The sequence below is a fragment of the Malania oleifera genome, chromosome 4, assembly GCF_029873635.1.
Source record: "Malania oleifera isolate guangnan ecotype guangnan chromosome 4, ASM2987363v1, whole genome shotgun sequence".
NCBI lineage: Eukaryota > Viridiplantae > Streptophyta > Magnoliopsida > Santalales > Ximeniaceae > Malania > Malania oleifera.
The window spans coordinates 41,954,577-41,977,287 of NC_080420.1; positions in this window are offsets into that span (position 1 = coordinate 41,954,577).

A 22,711-nucleotide genomic window follows, 5' to 3' on the forward strand; every position below is an offset into this window, starting at 1 on the left:
ACAGTTCAGATTCGGGTTTTCTGGGATGTTTGAAATTCCTTTTTATGAATTAAAAGAACACGCAATTTAAATTCTAAATCCTAACACGAAATAATATTTAACAATGAGAAACAAAAATCATATGTTTAAAATTTCGGACAAAAATTAAAACCCATGTTTGAACTTTGGAAAAAATTAAAAACGATAACTTTAAGCACAAACTTAAGCATGCAATTAAGAAACTCAATCGAACACAACTCAAACAAAAACCAAAATTTTAATGCAATCAAGAACTTAAAGAAAAATTAAAACTCTAACAATTGAACAATAAACGAAAACACGATAAAAAAATTTGGACTTTAATAAAACTAAACTTAAATTAAATAGAACCCAACAAAATTTAAATTTAAAGAAGACAACTAATTTAAGTCCTAAAGAAGATATATTTTTTTTCTTTTTGCATTTTCTTTTATTTTTTTTCAAGAACCAAACCAAACTTTAATCAAATAAAAATGATCTCAAGCAACAATTAAGTCTAATGCTAATATTAATTAAGAGAGAAATAAAATAAATAACTTTAATAATAACACCAAAACAAGATTTAAAAATTCAAAACTTTAATAGAAATTCTAATGGAAACTAACAATATTCAACCAAATATTTAAAAGAAGGAATAAAAAGAGAGAACAAGAGAGAAAAAATATATATTGCTGGCCTTGTGGAGTTGAACAGTAGTAACAGCACTGTGGAGCAGCAGTTGCAGCAAGGAAGGCAACAGGGAGTGCATAGGAGGAGGCTCGAGTTGGCAGCAGCTTGGGTCTCTCGAGTTCCTCTTCAGTAGGTAGCAGTAGCAATGGTGGTCTCGAGTAGGCCTCCAGCACACAGCACAGCAGCACGGTGGCTTTGGCAAGGTGGTTCTCGGGCAGGGGACAGTAGCAGCACTGGCAGAGATCATCAAAGGAAATAGGGAAGGGGGTCTCAGGTTGTAGCAAGAGGAAGAGGACAACAAGGAGAAAAACAAAAAAGAACAGTGGCAAGAGGGAGAGGAAGAGAAAGGGGGAGTTGAAAACAGAGAGAGCTGAGAGAGAGGGTTAGAGAGAAGAGAGTGACAAGGGAAAAGAAAGGAGAAAGGAGAAGAGAGTTGAGAGAGAAGAGTGAGAGAAGTGAAGAGAAGAGAAGAGAGAGTTTAAGAGAAGGGAGAAGAGTGGAGGGGTCTGGAGAGTGAATAGGGAGGCTGGGAGGCTAAGAGGGAAAGAGAAGAGAGGAGAGGGAAGAGAGAAAGGAAGAGAGGAGAGTTGAGAGGGGAGAGTGAGGCCGGCTAGCGCAAAAGAAGAAGAAAAAAAAATATAAATAGGAAGCCCCCAAAAACCACACCAGGGCACAAGGAGGGAAGGACCCGACTGCATGGCCGAATCAAATCAACCCAAAACATTTACTTTTTTATATTTTTTTTTCTTTTCTTGTCTTGTTTCTTCTTTTTTCTTTTTTCTTTTTCTATGTTTCCTAGCGAGGAAAGGGGATTTTGACCTTATTAAAGCCTGTATCTCTTAAATCTCAAAACACAAAAGTCATAGAGCTCTTTCTTGGCTTTCCATAGCATTTTGAATCGTCTCAATCGGAACTTGAACAAGAAAGTTACGCCCAGATTACAAAGTTCCATTGGTTTTTAACTTCAAATAGTTGCCCTGTAATAAAAATACCAAAAATTCATAAATTACTCAATAAAATCCAAATTTTATAAATAGAAAAAAATTTTAAAATATTGAGAGTAATTAGGTATTTAATTAAAAATATAATTCATAATGCATGAATTAAAACACCCAATTACACAATTTAAGCGCGTAATCATGAAGAATTAAAGAAATTGGCCAAGGATTCAAAACTCACCGAAGGCCAAGGTGATCTTGAGAACAAGGATGATCTCAAGTTTGATATAAAGATTGACAAACTTGCCATCAAGAATTTTGAGTTAAGCGAGGATTATCCTTGACCATGTTATATCATTCATCCTTAATCTATCCAAACATTCTTTAAGCATTACTTACAAAATAAATTGACTGATCAGGGAATTATTCATGCAAGGAAAATAGCGAAGATTATTCATTCTTCATGGCCAAAAATTAAACTAAAAATAAATAAATAAAATATAAATAGCATTATAACTGCTTATTTACAAGCATCAAGTACAACTAAATGGAGTAATCATAGGGGGAATTATTTGTGGCATCTCTAAGCACACCTTAGAATATGACTAGCATCGCTTGGGCATGTGGTAGTCATCCAATTCATTAGGCAAGGTGAATAACTTATCATCTAACTGATGTAGGAATCATAAGTAGTCATCTAAGCAATAAAGGCCACATAACTATTAGATGAGGTTGATCACCTACTCATTAAGAGAAGGTCGCCAAGTTATTAGGCGAAGGTCACTTAGTCATCACTCATCAAGTGATGAGACGAACAAGTTTGGGGCAAGCCTGCCAACTATAATAAATTGAACCTTTAATATTATGAAACCATCCCAATTTATTATTAGGTTTTAATGTTTTAGAAACTTCCTCTATTATTAGGATTTAATATTTTGAATTTATTCTTGTAACCGTAGGATTAATGTAGATAATGTGTAATGGTTATTGTAAGATCTCAAACTCAACTTAATAAAAATCATGTGATAGCCTAGCATTAAATAAGCCCTAGTTCCCTTTATCCCTCTTATCTCTTTATCCCTTTCTGTTTCACTTTCTTCTCTCCTTAGTCTCTTCCCTCTCTATCTCTTCTTATGTCTTCTAATCTAAATCTTTTCACCTCTTTCTTTTCTCTCTCCAATATTTTTATAATTCTTACTATCCATATCCTTGCATTTTTTATGAAAGATGACATGACAAGTCCATAGACAACCAATCCACCATCTACCCATCTAAAAATCCACACTATCCTTTTAAAAGTTCTTTTTTTTAAATATATTAAAAACTATAATGGCAAGTAGCAACAAATAAAATTATAGTTAATATAGAGACCCGAATAATTATCGTAATTTAATAATAGGAGAAGGAGAGGGAAGAAGGAAATTAAACAGGGTCTCATCGATGACCACGGGGGGTTCATCGACGAGCACACTTGAGGAGTTCGTCGACGGGAACACGTGTCTTGTCGACGAGAATATACCAAGAAGCTATATTTCAGTTCTAAATTTCGTCGATGAGGAGTAAGCATTCGTCGATGAACTTCCTTCTTGACCTCGTCGACGAAGTGACGTGGCTCGTCAATGAAGACCAGTGTATAAATAGCCTAAACTTGATTTTTTAGCCGAATTTCCATGCACAAACTATTCTCTGTTGGAATTGGTGTGATCCCAAGAGGGGGGGGTGAATTGGGTTTTAAAAACTTTTTGGCTAATTTAAACAATTCACTGATTCACCACAGTATCGTATCCCATTCAACATGTATATGTGTATGTAAAGCGAGTTTAACAATAAAAGCAAACATACACGTGTGCAGTATCTTATTTAAATCAAATGTGTACATGAAAATAATTTCGACATTAAATAAACATTCATACACATGTTGAAATTAAAATGCAAGAATTTAAATAAGATAGAAAGAGAGACACCAGATTTGTTATCGAGGTTCGGCCAAACCAGCCTACATCCCCGCCTTGGACTTACCCCTAAGGATTCCATTATACCTGCTTACTTAATTGGGCGGAGCAAAAACCTTTTACATCCTCTCTTTACGGGGCAAGGAAAACCAAGCTCAATTACTAGGCTGAGCCAAACTAGTCTCACTTGCGGGGCTGAGACTCCCTAGTTCAATTCTGGACTGAACCGAACTGGTCTCACTTGTGGGGCTAAGACTCCCCAGTTCAATTAACGGGCTGAACCGAGCCAGTCTAACTTGCGGGGCTGAGACTACCCAGTTCAATTAATGGGCTGAACCGAACCATTACAATAAAATCATTTTGTACATAAAATATGCTTCTGAAATACAAGCAGAAATGTACAACATTAAAATCTAATATACATTCTCATATGATTTTGAAATGAAGCTCATGTAGAGTATGGGTTTTCACTCAAAATATTTTTCAAGTAAAACTTAAGAGTTTGGAAAATGATTTTCTTTTCTAAAATGATTGACCTTTATAAAATAGAAGGAGAAGTCTCTCAAGCAAGTATATATTAAATTGATATATGCTCAAGGCTTCCTCTTGTATAACCCAAAGAAATTCTCCAAAAAATGTATGTCAAGATAAGAGTATGAGAATATCAGGGTTTTCTTCAAAATGATTGACCTTAGTAAAATTAATCCCAAGAAGGCATTCAAGAAAAATATATAGGCAATAATATTAGCCCAAGCCTTCAAGACATTATTCACAATAAATTTTTCCAAAAAATATTTTTCCTAATAAAAAAATATGGGAGAAATTTAATCTTTGAAAACATGAAAAATAGAAAGGCCTTCAAGCAATATACATATAGAGAATGTTATATGCTCAAGCCTCTTCAAATATAACCTAAAAAATTTTAAAAAGAATAGAAGGCATTTTAATCTTTGAAAATATATCACAAATGAAAGAAGAAGGCCATCAAGCAATATATATGTATATGATATAAGCTCAAGCCTCTTCACATAAAACCTCCAAGAATATTTTCTCCCAAAATGATTTTCAAATAAAAGAAGAGTAGGAGAAAAATGAGAATTTAAAAAACAAATGGGGTATAGAAGTGTGGGAGAATCAAAGAATGATAAACTAAATTAATAAAGGGATTCTCCAACAAATTTCAAGTGTTTTGAGGTTGTATTTATAGGCAAAAACCCCTTGTGACCGTTATATAACCGTTGGGACCTTAAAATATATCTTTATTTTGAAAACTAGCTGTTTTTCAACCGTTGGGACACTTTCCCAAGAAGATTGGTCGACCAAGCTCAAGGTACGGTCGACCGAGGTTTGAAATCAACGAGTTTCAATTGATTGTAGAGAAGGTTCGGTCGATCAGCCTCTACTTTTCTGCACAGACACTGTTCATTGTTTTGGCCATAACTTTTTCTATACAACTCCAAATTGGATGTTCTTGATACAAATAGAAATTTAAGAGAAAATACCACAACTTGGATGTTGAACACATTTTAAGATAATGATTTTTTGTTTGAGAACAATGTCCATCAATGATACGGAAGAAACATGAAGGGAGTTTTTCTCTTACGGACACGTTTCAGTGTTTTAGCCATAACATTTTCTCTGTAACTCCAATTTGGATGTTATTGGTATCAAACTCAAGCTATGGGAAAATGCCAAAATTTTCATGTTGAACATGGTTTGATATGAGATCAAATTGAGTGAGAAAATAGCTCATTTCTAACATTTGGTGGACTAGCCGGTTGACCGACCCCTTTGAAAAATTTAGCTTTTTTCTTCTTTTAACTTTAAAACCATTTAAAAACCTTTGTATAAGTTAGTCATTTTATGAAAAGATTTTTTCATGTTATTTGGAGGTCCTATGGTCAATCTAAGGTCAAGTAGAGCTTCAATTTTAAATCATGTAAAATGCATGCACATTCAACCTTAATTACTATTACAACCCAGAAAATAAAAAAAAGTCTTCGTGTCTTCTACTCCTCAATGCTCCATGTAATATGCAAATTGATGTTCTTCTCAGTGCTCTTTACGACTTCCATTTTGCATTCATCACTTGTGCTTACAGAAATATAAACTTGTTCACACTCAGTTACACAAGTGGGATACTGTGGTTTGTCATTATCAAAACAGGGATCGAACTCAAAAAGTCAACATTCTCTCTCTCTCCTTTTCATCCCTTCCTCATTCTCTCTAAGTTTTTGGGTCGGATTCTTGTCGGTTCAACGATCCAAGGCTACCACAACACTCCTGGGAAAGTTCTCTTCAAGTCTACTGGAGTGGATCGTTGGTGGGGCTGCCTCTGGATTTCATCCCAAATTTAAGGTAAGGCTTCTTATTCAATATTTGGCTTTTCCATAGTTATGGGATATGTAGTACAGGGAGAAATACTAAAGTTTTGTTCTACGAGATGTTATTTCCAGGGTGTTGAACGAGGAACCATGTGGGTGTAGGACTAAACTTTATTGGAGCTTTTCAGTTGTCAGGTAAGGGAGTAAACTAAAGCAGTTATTTTCCATGCAAATTATTATTACTTTTAGAAAATTAATTTTCAAGAAGCATGTATTATATATGAGTATACTAGTAAAAAGGTATATTTGGGAAAATACTATTGTTATATAGGAAATATGATTTTAGAATGGAATTTATGGTTTTATTTAGCGTTATGTGGCATGAATATTATTTTACTCAAATTGTATTATGTTAAACCAAGTTTACAGGAAAAGCATATTTGTAGTTATTTCAGGAATAACAGTATAATACAGTACATTATGATTTCAGAATACATAATAAATAATATATTTATTCAGATTAGTATGTTATGTTATGTTCGGTGCAAGGCTGTGATTGATAGCCAGCACAAAACCATGGATTATATATGTTTTCAGCGTAAGGTCGTAATTATGAATGTTTTGGCGCAAGGCCGTAGATATGAATGCAATCGGTGCAAGGCCGCATTTATTTATGTTATTACAGAAATTAGAAAATTCTATCAATCTATTTATGTTTAAATAGAATATTATCATGTATTATATGTTATCAGAACCCGGATGAGAGTTCAGATCAGTTTTAGGAGCACGGTACCGTAGCTATACAGTTCAGTTCAGAGTTGTGCTAACTGTCCCTACCAGTAGAGGGGGTGGGAGATGGATGGTTGATGTGGCTTTCAATGTAGAGTTGTAGATGTCCACCTGGTAGTCCGGACGAGGGTGTGGCGGGCCCATCATACTTATAGACATTTTTTACTGGGTAATGGTCGGCCAGCCATTATCGGGTCCCGCCTTCGGGTTGCACAACCCGTCATGGGGGGTAATACATGACATCAGCTAGCTATTCATCTTGGGTAAATTTCAGAAGTACTAGTTATATCAAACGGTTCACAAATAGTATGATTTAGTAGAATAATGAAATTATATGTTTACTCAATTCTGCTATTAACAATGTTTTCAAGTATGTGACATGTACTGTATAACTATTATAGCACTAAATATTCATGCTGCCACAGAGTTGTATTTAGTATATTTCCCTTATTGAGAGGTGTCTCACCCTAACTTAAATCATTTCAGGAAACCCAGAAAGACCGGTGGACTGAAGCCGCCATTGAGGTAGTGCTTACCACCCCGCTAGGAGGGTGAGTCTTTTGAACTAGGGTCAATAGGTTTTTGATATTAGATCCTAGATATGTATTTTGATGTTTTGGGGACTGTATACGTGTATACATACAACATTTCGGTGTTTTGTAGATAACTCTGGTATTATATACTTTATGGTGTGGAGAATGTAATTTATTTTTACTACTGCTTAGATTTCCGCTATGTATGGCAGGTGTATCCCCGCTACCCACGGGTTCGGGTTAATTTTATTATATGACTAATTAGTGGTATTAGGGTGGTAAATGTGAATAATTATGTGGTAAGTTAAGCAGGTCGTTACAGTCTAGTATTAGAGCCTAGGATGCTAGGTTCTATAGATTCTACAATGTAGCGCCAATAATACCAAAGTATAGGATAAGGGAATTTGAGGTCTGGTTTTGTAGTCTAGATGCAAGACTTTTGTGATGGTTTGTGTGACTTTCCTGGGGTGACGATTTCAGGAAAGTCATGGTAAACTATTGTCGGGTTGGGTATCTAGGTTGTAGGATTGAACCTTGAATTAAGATCAGGGGTAATGAATTAGTTTAAGATATAATATACTAGTTAGATGATATGTTACAATGATAAGGTCCTAAGTTAAATTTATTGTCTTTTATGATGGACCCTGGAGGTAGTAGAGCACATACTAGTGGTAATAAGGGTGCTGGGCCCTCAGGTGCTGTAGGTGGATCGTCTGTAGGCCACGACAACTCGATTGAGAAGTTTATTAAAATGAATCCTTTGGCTTTCTCAGGAGAAACTGATCCTGCTGTCGCTGAAAACTGGGTGCAGGAGATTGAGAAAGTGTTTGTAGTGTTGCAGTGTACTGAGGAGTAAAGGGCATTGTTCGTTACATATAAATTGACTGAAGAGGCCTAGAGATGGTGGACGGCAGTGAAACTCCTAGAGCAACTAAAGGCAGTTCCTATAGAGATGACCTAGGAGTGATTTAAGGAGATATTTTTCGACAAGTATTTTCTAGCCTCGTCCAGGGAAGCTAAGATTGAGGAGTTCCTGAATCTGAAGCAGGGACAGCAATACGCGGAGAGATTCATTGAGCTATCTCGCTTCACCCCATACATTATTCTAGATGAGACGAAGAAGGTAAAACAGTTTGAAAGAAGCTGGAGAGCGATTGGAGGCTGAGGAGTAGAGACAAAAGAAGAGATTCACGCCTTCTGGTTTCCAGTAGGGGGTTAGTCGTGGTTCATGGAAGACGGGTGGCTACTATAGAGACTGGAGGTAGGAGACAAGGGATCGTGGTTTTCAAGGTATGCAGCCACTTCCAGCTTGCCCGACTTATGGGAAGAGACACCCATGTGAGTGTCGTGCCGGGCAAGGTATTTTCTATCAATGTGGGGAGCTAGGGCATATAATGAGAGATTATCAAGCTCAGATTGGTGCTGCTCCCACTCTTAGACTTACTCGGGGAGGCTATCAGGCACCACGTGGAGACCAGCAGAGGAATATGGCTCCAGCTAGGGTTTTCACTTTGACGTCAGGTGATGCTGAGACTGCTGACGATATGGTGACAAGTATGGTTAGCATGCTTTCGTTTAAAGTTATTGCATTATTTGATTCAGGTGTCACATATTCGTTCGTGTCTATGGGGTGTATTAAATTGTGCAAGGCAGAAATACAGTTATTAGACATCGAACTATTAGTGACTACACCGACTGGGTCAGCAGTGAGGTGTAGTCGGGTGCTCCATGGCTGTCCAGTTGATATACAGGGGAGAATTTTATCTACTGATTTGATAGTGCTGGACATGCATTGGTTTGATGTCATATTCGGCATGGATTGGTTAGCAACTAACTTTGCTAGCATAGCCATTCAAGAGAAGTGATATTTAGACCTCCAAGAAGACCAAAATTCAAATTTATAAGATCACGAGTATAATCTCTACCTCAATTGGTTTTAGCTATTCAGTCGAGGAGACTGCTCTTGAGTGGTTGTCAAGGATTCGTGGCTTTTGTGAAGGAAATGACAGGGAATGAATTGAAGCTCATTAATACACTAGTAGTAAAAGAATTTTCAAATGTGTTTCCAAATGAATTACCAGGTTTGCCACCTGATTGTGAGGCAGATTTTCCTATTGATCTGCTTCCAGGTACATTGTCAATTTCTAAAGCACCTTACCGAATGGCACCAACAGAGTTGGCAGAATTAAAAGATCAATTATAAGATCTACTTGATAAGGGTTTTCTATGACCTAGCGTATCTCCGTGGGGAGCTCTAGTATTATTTATGAAGAAGAAACATGGGACTATGAGGATGTGTATAGACTATAGGGAAATTAACAAAGTGACAATCAAGAACAAGTATCCTCTACCCCGTATAGATGATTTATTTGATCAGCTTTAGGGTACACTAGTGTATTCTAAAATTGACCTCAGATCAAGATATCATCAAGTGAAGGTAAGGATAGGAGACGTCTCGAAAATAGCTTTCAAGACAAGATATTGGCATTATGAATTTCTTGTTATGCTATTTGATCTGACGAATGCTCCTGCTATATTTATGGACTTGATGAATAGGATCTTCCACCAATATTTAGACTAGCTTGCTATTGTTTTTATTAATGATGTACTAGTCTATTCGAGGAGCTATGAGGAGCATGAGAAGCACTTGAAGTAGGTTTTATAGATGCTCAAGGAAAATAAGTTGTACGCCAAGTTCTATAAATGTGAATTCTGGCTCGAGAAGGTTGTGTTTTTGGGGCATGTTATCTCAGGGGATGGAATTTCTGTGGATCCTAGTAAAATTGACGCAGTAGTGAATTAGGCTAGATCGAGGAATGTCCAAGAGATCAGGAGTTTATTGCGATTAGCTAGTTATTACCGTCATTTTGTTAAGGGATTCTCAGCGTTATCAGTACCTCTGACATGACTGACTAGGAAGAATATCATACTTGAATGGGACAGCTGTGAGTAGAGCTTTCAGGAATTGAAGCAAAGAATTGTCATGACACCACTGTTGATCATTTCGTCAAGGGGTGGGGATTATGTCATCTATAGTGATGCATCCTTGAAGGGACTTGGCTATGTATTGATGCAGCATCGTAGAGTGGTAGCGTATGCTTCCAAGCAGTTGAAAGAATATGAAAAGAACTACCCTACCCATGTTCTTGAATTAGTTGCAGTGGTACATGCATTGAAGATTTGGAGGCATTATCTGTACGATGAGTGACGTGAAATTTTCTCCGGCCATAAGAGTTTAAAGTACTTTTTCACTCAGAAGGAATTGAATATAAGACTGAGAAGGTGGTTGGAGCTTCTTAAAGATTTTGACTGTACTATTAGTTACCACTCAGGAAAAGTAAATGTGGTGGCCGATGCGTTGGGCAAAAAGTCTGTGGGACCAACGTTGGCATCTATGGAAATTCAATATCCGATTGTGATGGACTTGGAGAGACCCGCCATAGAGTTGATTGAGAGTGATCCTCAAGCATGTATTGCCAGTTTAGTGGTGCAGCCTACTCTATAGGAAAGGATTAAAGTTGCTTAAAAGGAAGATCCAGAATTAGCAGAGGTAATGATCAGAGTACAGAATGGTCAGGGAGAGGAATTATATATTACATATGATAAAGCTTTGCGATTTCATTCTAGATTATGCGTTCCTGCTAATGCTGACATCAGAAAGACCATTGGCTCACAGATCTTTATACACAGTTCATCCAGGCATTACGAAAATGTATAGGGATCTGTGAAAATTGTATTGGTGAAGTGGTATGAAGAAGGAGATTTTCGAATATGTAGCACAGTGTTTGACGTGCCAACAGGTAAAAGTTGTGTACTAGAGGCCGGCAAGTTAGTTGCAACCACTTTTTATACCAGAGTGGAAGTGGGATCATATATCCATGGATTTTGTTTCAGGGTTGTCATCAACATTGCATGGCCAGAGTGTGATTTGGGTGATTGTAGACCATTTTATTAAGACCACCCATTTCCTTCCTATCAAGATCAGCCACTCTCTTAACCATTTGACAGAGATTTATATTCAAGAGCTAGTTCATTCCCACGGAGTGCCAGTGTCTATAGTGTCAAATCGAGATAAGTGTTTCACGTCACGATTTTGGAGGAGCTTCTAGGAAGCTCTAGGGTCTCAGTTATCTTTTAGCATAACATTCCATCCTCAGTCAAATGAGCAAACCGAGAGGACGATACTGATGTTAGAAGATATGCTTCGAGCATGCGTGCTAGATTTTGGGGGTAGTTGGACCCAGTTTTTTCCATTGGTGGAGTTTTCGTATAATAACAGTTATCAGGCCAACATTGGCATGACACCATTTGAGGCACTTTATGGTAGGAGATGTCGTTCTCCTTTATATTGGGATGAAATGGGTGAGCGGCGAGTTGTGGGACCAGAGCTAGTACAGCAAGCATATGATAAGGCTCGACTCATCAGGGATATAATCAGTACAACTCAGAGCCGACAGAAGAGTTATGCTGATAACAGTCGCAAAAAGTTGGAGTTTGATATTGGTAATCATGTGTTTTTGAAAATAACTCCGTTAAAAGGGGTTATGAGGTTCGAAAGGAAGAGTAAACTTAGCCCTAGGTTCATTGGCCTGATTGAGGTCATAGAGAAAGTAGGGCCAATTGCCTACAGGTTATCTTTACCACCTATGTTGTTCAGGATACACAACGTATTCCATGTTTCCATGTTGAGGAAATACACCCCAAATCCTTGTAATCAGTTATGATGAATTAGAGTTCAGTGATTGCCTAGTTCATGAGGAGGTACTAGTACAAATTCTGGACAAAAAAAAAAGCAAGAATTGCATAGTAAGAAGATTCCTCTGGTAAAAGTTCTATGGAGAAATCACACGATAGAAGAAGCTTCTTGGGAGTTTAAGGAACAAATAAGGTCAAAATACCCGCAATTGTTCCATAGGGTCCAATCATAACTAGGGAAGTGTAAGTGATTATGTAGCATTTCTTTCACATATACATGTAATAGTTGAGTTAGTAAGTAGCATTTTAGTTTTGGGAGAATTTTTATTATATATATATATATATATATATATATATATATATAATCTCCTAGAACTTGGAATATAACCACGGTATTCCTCCACCATAAGTGAGGGTAAGTAAAAAAATAAATAGACCGTTTACCTTTAAGGGATGATGAATCATATGGATAGTAAATTTCGAGGACAAAATTTTTATAAAGAGGGGAGAATGTAGAGACCTGAATAATTATCGTAATTTAATAATAAGAGAAGGAGAGGGAAGAAGGAAATTAAACAGGGTCTCATCGATAAACACAGGGGGTTCGTCGACAAGCACACTTGAGGAGTTCGTCGACGGGGACACGTGTCTTGTCGACAAGAATATACCAAGAGGCACTATTTCAGTTCTGAATTTCTTCGACAAGGAGTAAGCATTTGTCAACGAACTTCCTTCTTGACCTCATCAACGAAGTGATGTGGCTCATCGATGAAGGCCAATGTATAAATAGCCTAAACTTGATTTTTTAGTCGAATTTCCACGCTCAAACTCTTCTTTCTCTCTCTCTCTCTCTCCTATTCATCCCTTCCTCCTTCTCTCTAAATTTTCGGGCCAGATTCTTGCCAGTTCGACCATCCGAGGCCACCATGACACTCCTAGGAAAGTTCTCTTCAAGTCTGCTAAAGTGGATCGTTGGTGGGACTGCCTTGGATTTCATCCCAAATTTAAGGTAAGTCTTCTTATACAATATTTGGCTTTTAGATAATTATAGGAAATGTAATACAGGGAGAAATACTAAAGTTTTGTTTTGCGAGATGTTGTTTTTAGGGTGTTGAATGGGAAACCCTGCAGGTGTAGAACTAAACTTTATAGGGGCTTTTCAGTTATCAGGTAAGGAAGTAAGCTAAAGCAATTATTTTCCATGCAAATTATTATTACTTATTAACAAATTAATTTTCAGGAAGCATGTATTATATATGAGTATACTGGTAAATAGGTATATTTGGGAAAATACTATTGTTATACAAGAAATATGATTTCAGAATGGAATTTATGGTTTTATTTAGCGTTGTGTGGCATGAATATTATTTTACTCAAATTGTTTTATGTTAAAACAAGTTTATAGGAAAACCATATTTGCAGTTATTTCAAGAATAACAGTATAATAGAGTACATTATGATTTCAGAATACATGATAAACAATATATTTATTCAGATCAGTATGTTAGCCGTGGATTATGTATGTTTTCGGTGCAAGGCCGTAATTATGAATGTTTCGGCGCAAGGCCACAGATATGAATGTAATCAACGCAAGGCCACATTTATTTATGTTATTACATAAATCAGAAAATACTATCAATCTATTTATGTTTAAATAGTATATTATCATGTATTATATGTTATCAAAACCCGGATGATAGTTCAGATCAGTTTTTAGAGCACGGTACCATAACTATATAGTTCAGTTCAGTTCGGACTTGTGCTAACTGCCCCTGCTAGTAGAGGGGGCGGGAGATGGATAGCCGATGTGACTTTCAGTGTAGAGTTGTAGACGTCCACCTAGCAGTCCGGACCCGGGTGTGGCGGGCCCATCATACTTACAAATATTTTTGACTCGGTAGTGGTCGGCCAACCATTGTCGTGTCCTGCCTTCGGGCTGCACAACCCATCATGGGGGGTAATACATGACATCAGCTAGCTATTCATCCTGGGTAAATTTCAGAATTACTAGTTATATCAGACGGTTCATGAACAGTATGATTTAGTAGAATAATGAAATTATATGTTTACTCAGTTCTACTATTAACAATGTTTTCAAGTATGTGACATGTACTGTATTTCTATTATAGCACTAAATTTTCATTTTACCACACAGCTGTATTTAGTTTATTTACTTTACTAAGAGGTGTCTCACCCCAGCTTAAATCATTTCAGGGAACCCAGAAAGACCGGCGGACCGAGGCCGCCATTGAGGCAATGCTTACCACCCCGCTAGGAGGGTGAGTCTTCTGAACTAGGGTCAATAGGTTTTTGATATTAGATCCTAGATATGTTTTTTGATGTTTTGGGGATTGTATACGTGTATACATACATTATTTCGGTGTTTTGTAGATAACTCTGGTATTATATACTTTATGGTGTGGAGAATGTAATATATTTTTACTGTTGCTTAGGTTTCCACTATGTATGACAGGTATATCCCCGCTACCCACAAGTTCAGGTTGATTTTATTATATAACTAATTAGTGGTATTAGGGTGATAAATGTGATTAATTATGTAAATGTGATTACTTATGTGGTAAGTTAAGCTGGTCATTACAGTTAAAATCCAAATAAACAAATAGAAATTAAGAAATGATTTTGAACAATGTTACAAACGTCGTCTTTCAAGATCCTATCAAAAAAGAATAAATTTACTTATAACCTACGTAAGTTAATTGTTATTCCATTGCCATTTCCTCTAGAATGGATAATGTTTGTGGGGTTTGTCCTTTGACTCTAATGTAGCTACCTTCATTTGAAGGTCATAAATTAGTTAGCCTTTTATACTTTCTTGGGCAAAAAATCCCTTCTAAATGCCCAAAATTATCTGAGGTTGAGCCTAAGCCATTAAGCATAGAAGGTGTTTGGCCTAGCCCTAAACCACGAACACGACCATGACTTTCTTTTTACATCACCTTAGAGAAAATATCATTAAGTGCATACATTGAATTTTTACTTAATCTACACTCCTTCTAGCATAAGTGCCTCCAAGTTTTGCTTACAAAAAAAAAAAAAAAAGGCACATACTATAAAACAAATTTGTGTGCCAAATTTAGAAATTTGGTATGCTAAATGAAAAATAAATTGTACAATGTTTTGTGTAACCTTTGTATGATAGGTGTGCAATCCTTTTCCTTATGAAGAGGCACATAGAACCTTCCTCTAGCAGGAACAATTCCATGCTTTTCCAACAACAATAAAATCAATACATGCATAATTATCAAGCTAACAACATTTAATATCAAAAGTAAAAAAAAAAAAAAACAACTTCTTCAATCTTATGTGCATGTTGGGCTATTGTTTTCTATTCTGCTTTATTTCTATCATAAAAATAAAGACAAGTTGAAGAATAACTGTTCATATATAAATCAAAAGGTGCCAAAAAAGGACTATTGAGAGATGAAAAAGATATAAGAGAACTAATTCATGCAAAAAAGATGCACCTTGCTAGAAAATACAAACCCAATAAAATTGATATATTGGCCTAGATTAACATGAGAAGGTTCCTCATCCAAAATTTCACTCCTTGATAATGTTGGTAGAAAATACTTTGATTTCAAATGGAATTTGTAATGCCTCCAAAGCTCCCCAAACTTATTCATTAGGTTGTGTCGAATATTTTTCTTTTCTCTAAGATCGTTAGGGAAAGAAAATTCCAATTATAGCAAACAATATTCATGTCATAGATATAAGTATTCATGTCAATCACATAACTTTATAGTAAAGGATAATTTAGGATTGAAGACAAACTTAATACCTCGAGAATGTGCCAACAAACCTCCTTGTACATAGGATCCATCTTATGCCTACTGATATACCCAAAATTGATAGGAATGCTCATAGGGTTGGACAGTTATAAGACTAACATTTAATGTCTCTTACAACCGTCCTTAAGTTAACTATAAACCCCCTAAGCTTAATGGTACGGTTACAAGAGAGCTACTATTGATGTCTTGCATAATCTCCCTTAAGTTACCTATAACCCCCTTAAGCTTAATGGTATGGTTACAAGATAGCTACTATTGATGTCTTACATAACCTCCCTTAAGTTACCTATAACCCCCTAAGCATAATGACACACTCATTAATAAGTAGATCAATGAAGGGTCAACCTCCACCACTATAAAAAAAGACTTAGAGGAGAGGTAAGGCATCTCACTCATACTCACTCTTTCTACTATTGCAATTCAGAGCCTCTCATTAGTCCCTTACTTAGCCTTCAGAGTGGTCCCTCGGGTTACAACCCAAGTCCTCCAAGCCATTCTTGTTTTATCTCTTTCAAGTGGTCGTGGTCAAGGAGTGTCTCTGAAGGTCGTTTGATTTTTCAGCAACAATAGTTGGCGCCATTTGTGGGAATTCTTTTGAGAGATTTTTCCTATCCTTGATCTTGGCTACATCACACAATTTGAAGTCAGAACCGGCAATGGGTGACCAATCACCCCAATCCATATATTTTGCACCAGGTGACAATTCTAGCGTGACGAGAATTGAATTCCTTTCATTTTATAAATGGATAGAGGACATGTTCACTATAATCTAGCAATAGAAAAGAGATCATAAGGAACTTGCTCCTCATCCTAATCGAGTAGAACTCAAGTTATATAGGAAAGTTACAGTTCCACCAGGAATCATTGATAGGGCTTATGATCCAGCAAGGAAGTTGAGGACGTGAATAGCGTGGGCATTTATGAACAACGGTCACACGAATTAGAAAAAAATTTCAAAAAAATTGATTAGTTGGAGAAAATGATAAAAGAAGCTCGCTGCAACCCTTCCACCGGGGAGTCCTCAGTCAAATCCTTATATCCACCTTTCACTAAAGAGGTAATGGATGTTCCCCTACCTAACAAGTTTAAAATTCCAAATATAGAAGGGTACAATGGCATGTCCAATACTTTTAATCACTTGGACACCATTAGCGTGTTAATGCAATTGTAGGCGCACCAGATGCAATCATGTGCTAAGCATTTGTAGCCACTCCAAAAGGGAATGCTAAGGTGTGGTATTGAACCTTAAATCCTGGTTCCATTGGATTTTTTCTGAAATGGAGTAGTAGCTCACCATACACTTCATCAGCAATCGAAAGATAGAAAAAACTTTGGCTCATCTAATGAGCCTTGTTTAAAAGGGAAAAGGAAACATTAAAGAAATTCATGCATCGTTTCGTAAATGCAACTCTGAAGATTTAAAACTTAGATCACGGAGTGGCAGTAGGAGCTTTGACAACGACTCTCCAGCTAGGGGATTTCCTAAATTCACTATGAAAGAAGCCCCTAGTCAATAAGGGAGAGTTGATGGCATGTGCCCAAAATTACATCAACTTAGAAGAGGTGATCACCACAATAAGGAGCCGAATTGATTTAAAAAGGAAGGGACCAATTGATGAGCATAGCTCATGAGGCTTGAGGACTAGCCCAATAGATGAGCACTTCTCATGAGGCCTAAAGACCAGCCCACTTGATGAGCAAAATTCATGAGGCTTGAAGAACTGGCCCAACAAATGATCATAGCTTATAAGGCTCAAAGAACTAGCCCAACTGATGAGCATAGCTTATGTGGCCCAAAGAACCAGCCCAATTGATGAGCATATCTCATAAGGCTCAAAGAACTAGCCCAAATTATGAGCATAGCTCATGAGGCCCGAAAATTGGCCCAAATGGTGAGCATTGCTCATGTGGCTCGAAGACCGCCCCGAATTAATGAGCACAACTCATAAGAAAACAAAGGAGCGAGCATAGCTCACCCATAATGGCCTATATTATGAGCATAGCTCATGAGGCAACATTGGAGTGAGCACAAGTCACCCATAATGGCCCACTGATGAGCACAACTCATGAGGCACAAAGGAGTGGGTACGACTTTGTAATGACCCCAAAAATATATAATGAGTAGAAGCCTGAATGTACAAAATATATAGATGTATATGAAGGTGTTTCTCTGTTAGGATTCTTGATTCCATGTTTGATGCTTAAGAAAGAGCTTGTCTAAGCGAGTGCTCAAAGACCATTGTGGCTCAGTCGTTCCCTAGAGGTCGGTCTGGTCAAAATAGAATTTCATAGGATAACCATAGTAGACACTGTTTGTACACGTATATAAGTACATGTATATAACATAATAATTTTAGACCAATATATACTATATATATATATAGAATGACTCTTTCTTTCCTCTTCTTTCTTTCTTTTCTTCTTTCTTCCTTCTTTCTTTCTTTTCTCCTTACTTTCATCCCCACATGCCCCCACCCCTTTTTTTTATTATTTTCTCTCTCCTCTCTCTCTCTCTCTCTCTCTCTCCTTCTCCCGTAGTCACCAAATCATTTTATTTTATCTTTCTCTCTCCCTTTCCTTCTCTCCTTTTTTTCTCCCACATACCCCCGCCCCCATTATTTTGTTTCCTCTATCTCTCCTTTCCTTTGCAATAATTGAATTGCCCTAGCCCCCTTTGGCAAATTTAAATTTCTGCACAACCCCTCTCCACTGCCTATAAATTGAAGAGTTCTCTCTACTGAAATTTCACAACTTCTACGTGAAAAATATTTCTAGAGAAAGAGAAGGAAAAGTGAGTGAAAAGATTAGTGGTAGAAAGAGAATTTTTATACTTAAAATTCTCAGTCCACCTTTTCTAAACTCATTAGTTAAAAGTTTGTTGTAACCATTTCACAGGATTAAATCAGGATAAGTAAATTTGTTTATGTTAGGTTTTTATGAAGTTTTACCCAAGTTTATTTTTACGTATGTTTGATTATATGGGTTTTATTTTTAATACACTTGTGCATATTTTTGAGTTAAGAAATGTTCTAATTCTCTCGGGTAATTTATAACATTATTATTTTCTATTCAAAAAAATATTTTTAGCACGAAAAACATGTAGCATGAGCTTGTTAATTTACGTTGCATGTTTTACATAATAAAGATATGGTAAAATATTTATGATGTTGTTCATTTTATTGTAAAAAAAATTATATATACAACGTTTAATGTTGTTTAAATTGCATAATATATATACAAAGGTGGTTTTAAATTAAATTTCGTCGTATTAAGGCGAAGGGGGACGGCGATATGTAACGCCCCAATTCTCGAGACTTTAGCCTAAGGGTTTGCTGAATTGGGGGATGGTGATACGTAACGCCCCAATCTCAGTGAGTGTTTTGATATGTACTCAATTTCAATGAGTGCTTTAAAAACCCTTATAGCTAAGAAAGTTCAAAGTTACAAATGTTCGATACCATAGCTTAAGGTTTAAAGGGATCAAAATGCACCCACACTATATACAGAGTGGTATAGAATAGTGGATTTCTCTTGAGTGCACACCTGGTCCCGGGCCAAGACTTAATGGGAAAAATCTCACTAGATTACAGGTTGATTTAGTTTGGTAGGCCAGACAGCTAAGTCCAGTCTTCGTACTGCACAACCTTGTCTCCTAGTAAACATGACTTACAGTTAATAGACTTAAGGGATATTTCTAAAAAGTAAAGAAAATATATGTGTATATTTATGGAAACATGGTCATATTTAAAAAGGTCTGAATGGTGATTTACGGGAAAGGTACAAAGGAAAGTATATATATACACACCTGTGTATATATATATATGTGTGTGTGTGTGTGTGTGTGTGTATGTGTGTGTATTTATAGTTACAGTTTACTGTTTACAGTTACATAATTTGAAAAGTTAAGGTGTACTCCCAAGAGGGGGGTGAATTCGGTTTTTAAAACTTTCTTTTAAAATTCTTGTTTTACAAGTTCTTTTAGTTAAGTATTAACCCCTTTTTCAGTTTGAGTTAATTTGTTATCACAACAATCAACTTCATAAGTACAATTGATTTGTAACAACCGACACTTAAACCAATCAATGAAGTAAAGTTGATATTGCAATATGAAATAAAATAGAAAATCCACCAAGCTTCCAAAGTTCAAATATATGTATCGATTAAGTATCTTTAATTAAGTATGTAACCAACCAATGTATTCATGAGCTTTGGTATTAATCAATCAACGTACTCCCTTGTGGTTTCCGCAATATATTGATCAATCAACGTACTCCCTTATGGTTTCCGCAATTCCCAAAAACAAATTAATATCTAGAAAATTAAGTACACAACCATGCAGTTTATGAGTGCTGAAATTTAAAGAGAAAAGGGAAGAGAGTGATACCAAGATTTTTACAAGGTTCGGCTATACCCGCCTACGTCCTCCTTTAACTGGGCAAAGCAAACTTTTTGCACACTCCTTCAAATATGATAGAGCTCTCCTCTCCAAGCAATACCCTACGCTCGGTACAACGATTCAACAACCTGAACCAAAAAAAAAGAACAAAAAAAAAAAAAAAAACAAAGCAAAACAAAACAAACAAACAAGAAACAATAACAAATTCTTGTGTACAAAGACACTCTCACAATAGAGCTGTTTAGTACAAGTTAGAGCACTAATATACTTCAAATTTAAATATCAATAAAGAATGAATTTGAAGCTCAAGAAATTAATCATCGAGTTCTTCTTTTAGATTGAATGGAGCTTGGCAAGAACACAAGACCTGAGTAGTTGTATCAGCAAGTTTTCACTATAAATTCAGAAAGAATGAGTGAGTAAAAAAGCTTTAAGAGTTAAAGACTTTGATTGCTTGATTACTTGTAGTTGTTGTTATAAAAATCCTTTGGTCTTCCATGTATTTATAGAGTTCTAAAAATAATTCCTTGTTACCCAAGTTTACTTGGAGTATTTACCAAGTATTTACAAAATTTGGAGCAAATATTTTTGAAGACTTTTCAACGCTACTTTATTTCAAAAAATACGAACATCAGTCGCCTGACCAAAAGGTGTCAGTCGCTCGTCTTGTCACATTAAAAATTCAGCATATTTCAAAAGTCAGTGCTTTGTCAGTCACCTGACAATGTTCCTTTAGTCGCCTGACTACTGTCATTCACCTGAGAATGTTCTATGAGGCGCCTATCACAGTTTTATTTGCCTTTCTTTAAAAACATATAATTTGTCAATTGCCTGATGAAACCGAGTCAGTTGCTTGAGCATGCATTTTAACTGTTTTCAATATTTTGTTTCCGAAAACTCTTTTAGCTTTTAATCTTGGAATCTTTGATTTGAAATTTGAAAAATATGTTTCCCAAGGTTTTAAAAATAGGTTTCTAAGTCTCTAATCATTCCTAAAGAGCTACAAAACATCCGTATTGATTTTAAATTGAAGTACTTACATAAGACTTTCCTTAAGACTTAAACTCTCTGAGTGTGATGTCTTCATGTATATCTTGCTTTGAGTCCATCTTGACTTTGAGCTTCAGAAGTCTTTAAGCTTTCATAAGATTTGAAAAACTTGATTTGTTATACTTTCTTTAGATCACTTGTTTGGAATGTAGGCTATCAATGCACTCTTGATCTTGAACTCTAATGTTGAATTCCTAAAACATCATCACTTTAACTAAAACTTGTTAAATTCCCTTGATTTTTTATCATCAAAATAAGATTCGTAAGTCTTGTTAGGCCAACAATCTCCCTCTTTTTGATGATGAAAAATATGGAGCAAAAGAGAGTGAACCTTGATAAGACTCCCCCTTACAATAAGCACACTTTTAACAATGTTTTGAAAAACAAATCATTCATATGATCAAATAGTTCCACATTCAATTTTTTGATTCCATGTAAGTTAATTTATATAACAATCAAGTATTCATAGTTCATATCATCATATCATCATGCCATTAGTGTGCCTTGGTTCATATCATCATATCATCATACCATTATTAGCAATATCTCATATTCTACATTGCTTAAGCTTTCTTGTCTTTGCATTTTATCTCTTCAATTTTGTTCTCATTAATTTAGCTCTCATTTTTGCTCAAACTTTCTCCCTCTTTTGACATCAATCAAAGATAGAAAAGTAACAAGAAAAATATATAAATACTAAGGCACTGAGCAACCATAAGAAACATTATAGCTTCAGTGAAGACACAAAGCAGAACTTTGCATTCATTATGCATAAAAAGATAGACAATAAGTCGCAAAGTAGCATGAGAAAATATAAAAGATTGTATATCAGAATTTTCAATAATTTCCAATAATCATGATATCATTACTTAGCAAGTATAACTCCCCCTGAATGAAATGTATTTCATATTCAATAAATTCATAATTTCATTCATGAAGGACAGACTATGTATCCATGTATAGTATAAGTGTAAATATTATGTGAAGCTATCATCATTCTCAGTTATCATTAGCAATCATCATTATCAATCATGCTTTAAATTTATTATGCTATGCTCATGCTTAGTGTTGACCTTACAAGGCTTAAAATCTTATTTTGATAATAAAAAATAAGATGAACTTAACATCTTTGGTTAAGTGATGATATTTCAGGACTCAAGTATGCAAATACAAGCTCAAATGCTCATAAGGATCCTTCAAAGCTTATACTTCAAAGAAAGATGAACAAATGAAGCTTAAAGAGTCAAGGCATAGATTCAAAGATGTCCTAATAAAGCTTGAAGATTATGAGAGCATGAATCATAAAGAGGACTTGCTAAAAAGCTTAAAGTATATTAAAACTTGAAGACAAGATGGAACCAAAGAAAGACAAAGCAAGAGAGCTCAAAGAAAGACAAGCATGAAGACTAAAGTGTTTAAAATGTCAAAAGTCATAAGAAGTCTTCATGTAAGTATTTCGTATTAAAATATCTTATGAAATATGTTGAAAGCTCTTTAGGGGTCATTCATTGACTTAGAGACCATACTTAAAACCTTAG